We start from the raw sequence: 7,241 nt of genomic DNA, 5'->3' as shown, positions 1-7,241 counted from the left end.
ATAACAATTTGATTGTTTTGATGACCAGTCAAAGATGGCGGCAAAGCAGCATTAGCGTATATTGCACTGATAGGAAACGAAATTGTCAACGGACCTGGGCGATTCTGCCCAAACCTCACTTCTTCAATCGGCTGTCCACGTTGGTGCAAGATAGCAACTCGACGCAAATTTGCCGAGAAAATTTTAATTCCAATCGCCACTTGAACAGACGAGTATGTGGGATCCATCCACCGCACGAGTTTGGCTCGGAGTACCGTCAGACTTTCATTTTTAAATGCCGCTTCAATAATGACATTTGGAAATGGAGCATGACCTGCAGCCCTCATCACCTCTCCCCCAATAGTTAGATCCACAGGAGTGAGAGATTTGTCTGGTTCTTGACCACGATCACCAGTCCTACGTGTAATCTGTCCCGTGTTTAGACAATTAATGAGGTCAATGTCATTTCCAGCATGTAGTATTTGTCCAATGATCGAACTTTTAACTGCACTTGTAGCATCGCTGTGAGCCGATGATGGCAGGCTGTAGATGAGTACTCTTCCCTTTTTGCTTCCATCATGAAACGGCTCGAAAACCCAACGTCTCAAGCGTCCGTCGTTGAAGTCAAGCCATCGCTCGAAATCGTTCCAAGTGGTGGACCTGCAAGCAACAACAGGCCCCCACGAAGCATCTCCATCTTCATCGACAAACGGAGCGCTATCAATCGGACTGTCCAGCTTAGCCTGTACGGCTTGCTTCGCCTTGAGAACGTCGTCCGCGTAAATCACGTTTCTATTTCTTATCTTTTCACTTTAAGAGCTGGCGAAGACGAAATCGAAATGGAAGGCGGAGGACTTGTCCCAAGTCTTGACGTTCTTCGTCGCTTCTCAAAATCGTTTGCTAGCATCTCGTTACCTCTCTCTTTCACCTTTTTCAGTTTGAGTAGTTAAGGTAAATAAAAAATATTTAACTTTATAATTTGCCAAAGAAAGGAAATGTTGATTTCCATCATCACTTGCGCGATGGAAACGCTGCGCTAAGCTGCAGCATGCCGCCCTCGAGCTCTATGACGAGCTATTAAATTGATCATCTGTTCGTCTTTTCCGAACATTTGCGTCGAGAAGGGAGCCGACTTTTACGAATTAGTGCACAATACAAACGGCAAGATTGTCGTGAAAAAGCACGAATGACAGGTCCCAACAAGCTATCCGTTCGACGAAAGACGAGTTGTGTCTTAATATTGTCGATTTGCTCAAACTAATGACACTTCCTCGCAAAATTGAAGCCATCCCAAAGCTTCAAAAGTCGGAAAAGTCTCGGAAAACTTGACGAACGCGGTAACAAAATTTGCCAACGTTATTAGCAGGCTATAGCACGTCCTGAATTATGAGCAATCCGTCGTGAGTTACAAATGGCATGAGCATCAATGGCGAGCATTTCACAGCAGCCACTGGGCGAGGAATGCCTGGTCAATGGAGAGCGTCTTAGTGGGAACGTCGCACAAGCCATGGCCCGAGACGTCTCGACCGCCGGTTCCCCCACGACACGACTGCAATTTGATCCTCGTGCTGCCGAAAGTCATTGCCACAGGACTGCGCGAATCCATTAAGAGCTTGTCCAATATTTAAGGCTTTTTACATGTCCTTGGTCGATCCAGTGGCCGAACCTGGTATATCAACACGTCTCGATCGCGCGGATGCCGCTTTCGGGCACATTGTTTCACAATCTCCTTTGCAATGAGTTCTCCCTTAAGACGCTGTGCTTCATACCTTGAATTCCAGTGCGTACGAGCAGCTGGCAGTGCTGCTTGAAAGTCGTCAACGTCGTCATCATCGCCAGCGTCATGCATGCGTTGATATCTAGCAACCGTGGAGATTAAAGCCTTTTGTTCTTGAGGCACGTAAACAACCATGAGTAACAATCCGTATGATGACAAGCCACCGACGTACGGGGTCATTAAGTCCACGCTCGACGAGAAAATGTTTCAAAACCAGTGCAAGCTCTCGTAATCCGTAAAATGCGCTTGTCAAGCCTTGTACAAACGTGACACTTGCGACGCCGTTGTGAGGAATTCCATGAGGCTGATCGAACGTAATGTCCACGGGAACTCGTAACTCACAGCGCTTGCTGTTGCTCTTTTCATGAAGTGTGACGATAACCACAACTTTTAACAATGAAAGCGACGCTCGTAATGATGGCACTTTCATCTTCAAATGCCTCCAAGTGGTGCAAATGATCTGCAAGTACTGTTGACTCGTCAACTGGAATTCTTCCGTCACGCCAAATACGACGAGATCCACGTCGCTTGCTTCCCCGTGTAACCTCGTCGCAAACGATCCGTACCCTTCCACTTGCACGCATTGGTTCCATACCACTTGAATTTCCGTACTCACCATGACAATAGCCTGTTGCATCCATACCCGTTTCTATCGCGCCACGCGCTTATGATACGTATAAAACTCTGCAATCTCTTGATGTAAAATCACTTGCATCCTTGCCGTCTGCTCTTCATACAATCGTCGCAAATCCCATACGACAAAGTCTCATTTGTCGCCCTTCGGTCTTCATCCATCCGTCTTGCTCGCTCCAATTCCATCGCTTGTATGACATTACGACGCCACTCCGATCGCTTTTCCCACTATTTCTCCCGTGACATGCCATTGACTAGACACGTGGCCAAATGAGCAGCTAAATCTCACAAACACAGATTTCTTTGCACCCGAGGAGGGCATTAGGACAAACGACGTCGTACGAGTAGAAATCCGTCATAGTATTTTCAACCACGTGGTCCAACGTATCCGGCACGTGTCGATAGACACAGCGCTTTAGATGCGTCTCCAAGTCTTTCAACATGCGGCTATATGTGCATCCGACCTAAGTATTGGGGCACACGACATCATAATCTTCCGAGAACCTCGAATTCGTCGATTGAAACCATTGTGTATTTTTCATATTATCCGAGAACATTTCGCGCATCCTTTCCAAAAACTTAGGTTGTCAGCCTAAACGCAAGCTAAATTTGTGCGTTAATCACTCCTCGCAAGGCAATAAGGTCGATAACAATTTGATTGTTTTGATGACCAGTCAAAGATGGCGGCAAAGCAGCATTAGCGTATATTGCACTGATAGGAAACGAAATTGTCAACGGACCTGGGCGGTCCTGCCCAAACTCCACTTCTTCAATCGGCTGTCCACGTTGGTGCAAGATAGCAACTCGACGCAAATTAGCCGAGAAAATTTTAATTCCAATCGCCACCTTTTAGATAATATATTAATTAACAACCTTTAAGTGTTAATTTCATGTAACGATACACCCCGTTACAATTTTTGAATGCCACTTCAATAATGACGTTTGGAAATGGAGCATGACCTGCAGCCCTCATCACCTCTTCCCCAATAGTTAGATCAACAGGAGTGAGAGATTCGTCTGGTTCTTGACCATGATCACCAATCCTACAAGTTCTCTGTCCCGTTTTTAGAGAATTAATGAGGTCAATGTCATTTCCAGCATGTAGTATTTGTCCAATGATCGAACTTTTAACTGCACTTGTAGCATCGCTGGGAGCCGATGATGGCAGGCTGTAGATGAGTACTCTTCCCTTTTTGCTTTCATCATGAAACGGCTCGAAAACCCAACGTCTCAAGCGTCCGTCGTTGAGGTCCAGCCATCTCTCGAAATCGTTCCAAGTGGTGGACCTGCAAACAACAACAGGCCCCCACGAAGCATCTCCATCTTCATCGACAAACGGAGCGCTATCAATCGGACTGTCCAGCTTAGCCTGTACGGCTTGCTTTGCCTTGAGAACGTCGTCCGCGTAAATCACGTTTCTATTTCTCATCTTTTCATTTTAAGAGCTGGCGAAGACGAAATCAAAATGGAAGGCGCAGGACTTGTCCCAAGTCTTGACGTTCTTCGTCGCTTCTCAAAATCGTTTGCTAGCATCTCGTTACCTCTCTCTTTCACCTTTTTCAGTTTGAGTAGTTAAAGGTAAATAAAAAATATTTAATTTTATAGATTGCCAAAGAAAGGAAATGTTGATTTCCATCATCACTTGCGAGATGGAGACGCTGCGCTAAGCTGCAGCATGCCGCCCTCGAGCGCTATGATGAGCTTTTAATTCGATCATCTGTTCGTCCTTTCCGTACATTTGCGTCGAGAAGGGAGCCACAACTTTTACGAATTAGTGCACAATACAAACGGCCAGATTGTCGTGAAAAAGCACGAATGACAGGTCCCAGCAAGCTATCCGTTTGACAAAAGACGAGTTGTGTCTTAATATTGTCGATTTGCCCAAACTAATGACACTTCCTCGCAAAATTAAAGCCGTCACAAAGCTTAAAAATTCGGAAAAGTCTCGGAAAACTTGACGAACGCGGTAACAAGATTTGCAGACGTTTTATCAGGCTATAGCGCGTCCTGAATTATGAGCAATCCGTCGTGAGTTACAAATGGCATGAGCATCAATGGCGAGAATCTTTACAGCAGCCACTGGGCGAGGAATGCCTGGTCGATGGAGAGCGTCTTAGTGGGAACGTCGCACAAGCCATGGCCCAAGACGTCTCGACAGCCGGTTCCCCCACGACACGACTGCAATTTGATCCACGTGCTGCCGAAAGTCATTGCCATAGAACTGCAAGAAATCCATCAAGAGCTTGTCCAATAATTAAGGCTTTTTACATGTCCTTGGCCCGATCAAGTGGTCGAACCTGGTATCTCAACACGTTTCGGTCGCGCGGGTTGCCGCTTTCAAGCACATTGTTTCACAATTTTCTTTGCCATGAGTTCTCCCCCCTGAAATGGCCAAGTGCGTCGAAGAGACTAAGAGCTCGTAAAGTGTCGACAAGAACATTATCGCGGACGCGCTCACGTGACGGCCGTGTGTGTGCCTTAGCTCAAGACGAAATATGTGCGTCCGGACAGAGAAGACGTCAATGGCCAATGCCGAACGATGACTACGTCGTGAGTCCGCGCTCGAGCGGCAAAAGCTCGTGAAACAGCAGAGATTGACGATAGGTCGGCGTCACTTTTTCTGACGTCGCACTCTCGTAGAACGAGCATGTTGCAATCGCGTCTATCATGCGTCCCAAGAATACCCGACTGTGATTGGTCAGTAATCGGCGTACCATGAGGGACCCAAAGACCAAATCGAAACGTTGCCACCCGTCATTTCCTCCAGCGTCAATTTGCCATCACGCGCACGAGTTGCAAGCTCCGCGAGCCCTTTTAGCACACCTGCAAAGCTTGTGGGATCGGTATATTTCAGCACTAGTGTAACCAGGCCTTTTGGTGTCGACACAGCTACACTCATGTCGACAGTGTCTCGATACAGAATCTCCTGTCGCTTTATGTCAATCATAGCACTGATCCCAGGAACTTCCAATAATGCTGAAGCACTGGCCTTCACAAAAGTCGACATAAAGACAACTTACACTGTGCTTGGCTTCAAACGCGTTCTCGTACTGATTGGAAAATAGATCCATGAGCTTCAACATTCGACTTCTTCAAACTTCGTTAAAATAGCGGCGTGGTCTGAGATTCTTTTAGCAATTCGGCCGTCCGGAGACGGAATCGATTCATTTTACCACGACAAAAGGAACGCCCGGACATGGTCAGTAATGGATCGACGCCAGCAATCGATTTTGGAGTCGCAGGTAGTGTCAAAGATCGCAGAACAGGGGTCGAAAGAGACGTCACAGCTGCAGGAATTCGAAGCAGTAGTAGAGCCTTCATTCCCACGTAGAATGGAGAAGAGCGGCACGTCAACCTCCACAATCTGGTTCACGCCAGCCAGTATGATGGTAATCGTCTGGGGGCACGGACGTCGACGCTCACCTTGTCCGTCTCCAACACTACCACGACGTCGTCCTTAGCGACAGCGTCTCCTGGCTGCTTTAATCCATTCTACGACAGTTCCTCCGAGTTAAAATCACCTATGGAGGGCACAAGAACGTCGGCTCGAGAACCCGGGAAGTTGTAGCGGCGATGCGGCTGAAACGTTGCACGCAAGCGGGTAAATCCGCTTGTTCAATGTGGAACAATGGGCTTGGAAGAGCGTGCAAATAAAGACGCCGGCACGACTCGTTAAGGACGTGAGGGAGCGGTGCCCTGGCCATTGACAAGCAGCGCAGCGCGGAGCACGACACGTTCATTTCAATGTGGGAATTCGGAATGCGCTTAAACCGAGAGCGATGTAGACCACATTAAATTCGACCTAACGAAGAGCAACATGCAATTAACACTTAAAGGTTGTTAGTTAATATATTATCTAAAGGTAGATAATCTTTATTTGGGATGTTTTACTTCACATAGTTTAATTTGGAAAGCGTATCCATTGGTAGATATGGGCCGTTGTATATACTTGCTCCGCGGTCCAGTCAGCGCTGGACCTGATGAATGTCATGCGTGTAACGGGGCACTGCGACTTGTACTGTTTCAGTACAAGTCCACTTCACACTGCTTCAGATGTGAGTGGTGCCTCTCGTTAAGTGACGTACACTGTACGTATAGAGGAAGACTTCCCTTAAGGCAAGTTAGCTTAAGAGTGTAAAATGAAAACTGTATTAATATAGTTAAGTGTCTTGTTAATCTATCTTTGTAAATGTTGTCTTAACTATAAACTAATACTAAACATGTAAATGAATTCTTATCTATCTTATCTCGTAACTCTCTTTTATTTTGTAATTTGAATCAATCTAATCGTGTAAGGCTTTCCGTTATGTTCAGCTTTGCGACACAATTGATCGTCTTCAGAAAAGGAAGAAAAAGATACCAGTAATCGTCAGTCGTACTCGACAATTGCTGAATGGCTACATTACGCACGTAAATAGAGCTTTTATATCTAAGCTTTGGACAACCCCCTTCGAGCCACGAAGTGCTTCGAGTGCCAAATCATAGCGCAACCGACTCTTGTCAAATCCAGAGCTCTGGACGGCCGTCACATATAGTTACTTTTCGCGACCGGTTTGAAAGACGGACTGTAGTCGGTGCACGCTTTAGGCGGCAGGTTTGTCCAGAGAGACAAACTTGCCTTGACTCTCGTGGGATGACTCATATTTTTGCTTGAAAACGGTGCAATTTATACACCTAGAGAGGCTTATCTCTCCCCTTGAAGACCTTCATTGGAGGACGCGCATCTCAGAAGAGATAAGCCGGGTAAGTCGAATGTCTTGGCTGACGCTTTATCGCGCAGACCAGACTTCGACTTACCCGGCTTATATTCAACTTTGAAATTTAATTCAGAGAAGAATGTGAGCCATCTTGC

Source organism: Bremia lactucae, linkage group LG7 (genome assembly GCF_004359215.1).
Source record: "Bremia lactucae strain SF5 linkage group LG7, whole genome shotgun sequence".
In the NCBI taxonomy this organism is placed as follows: Eukaryota; Oomycota; class Peronosporomycetes; order Peronosporales; family Peronosporaceae; genus Bremia; species Bremia lactucae.
The sequence above is the reverse complement of the archived record's forward strand: the minus strand, read 5'-3'. Positions refer to the sequence as shown.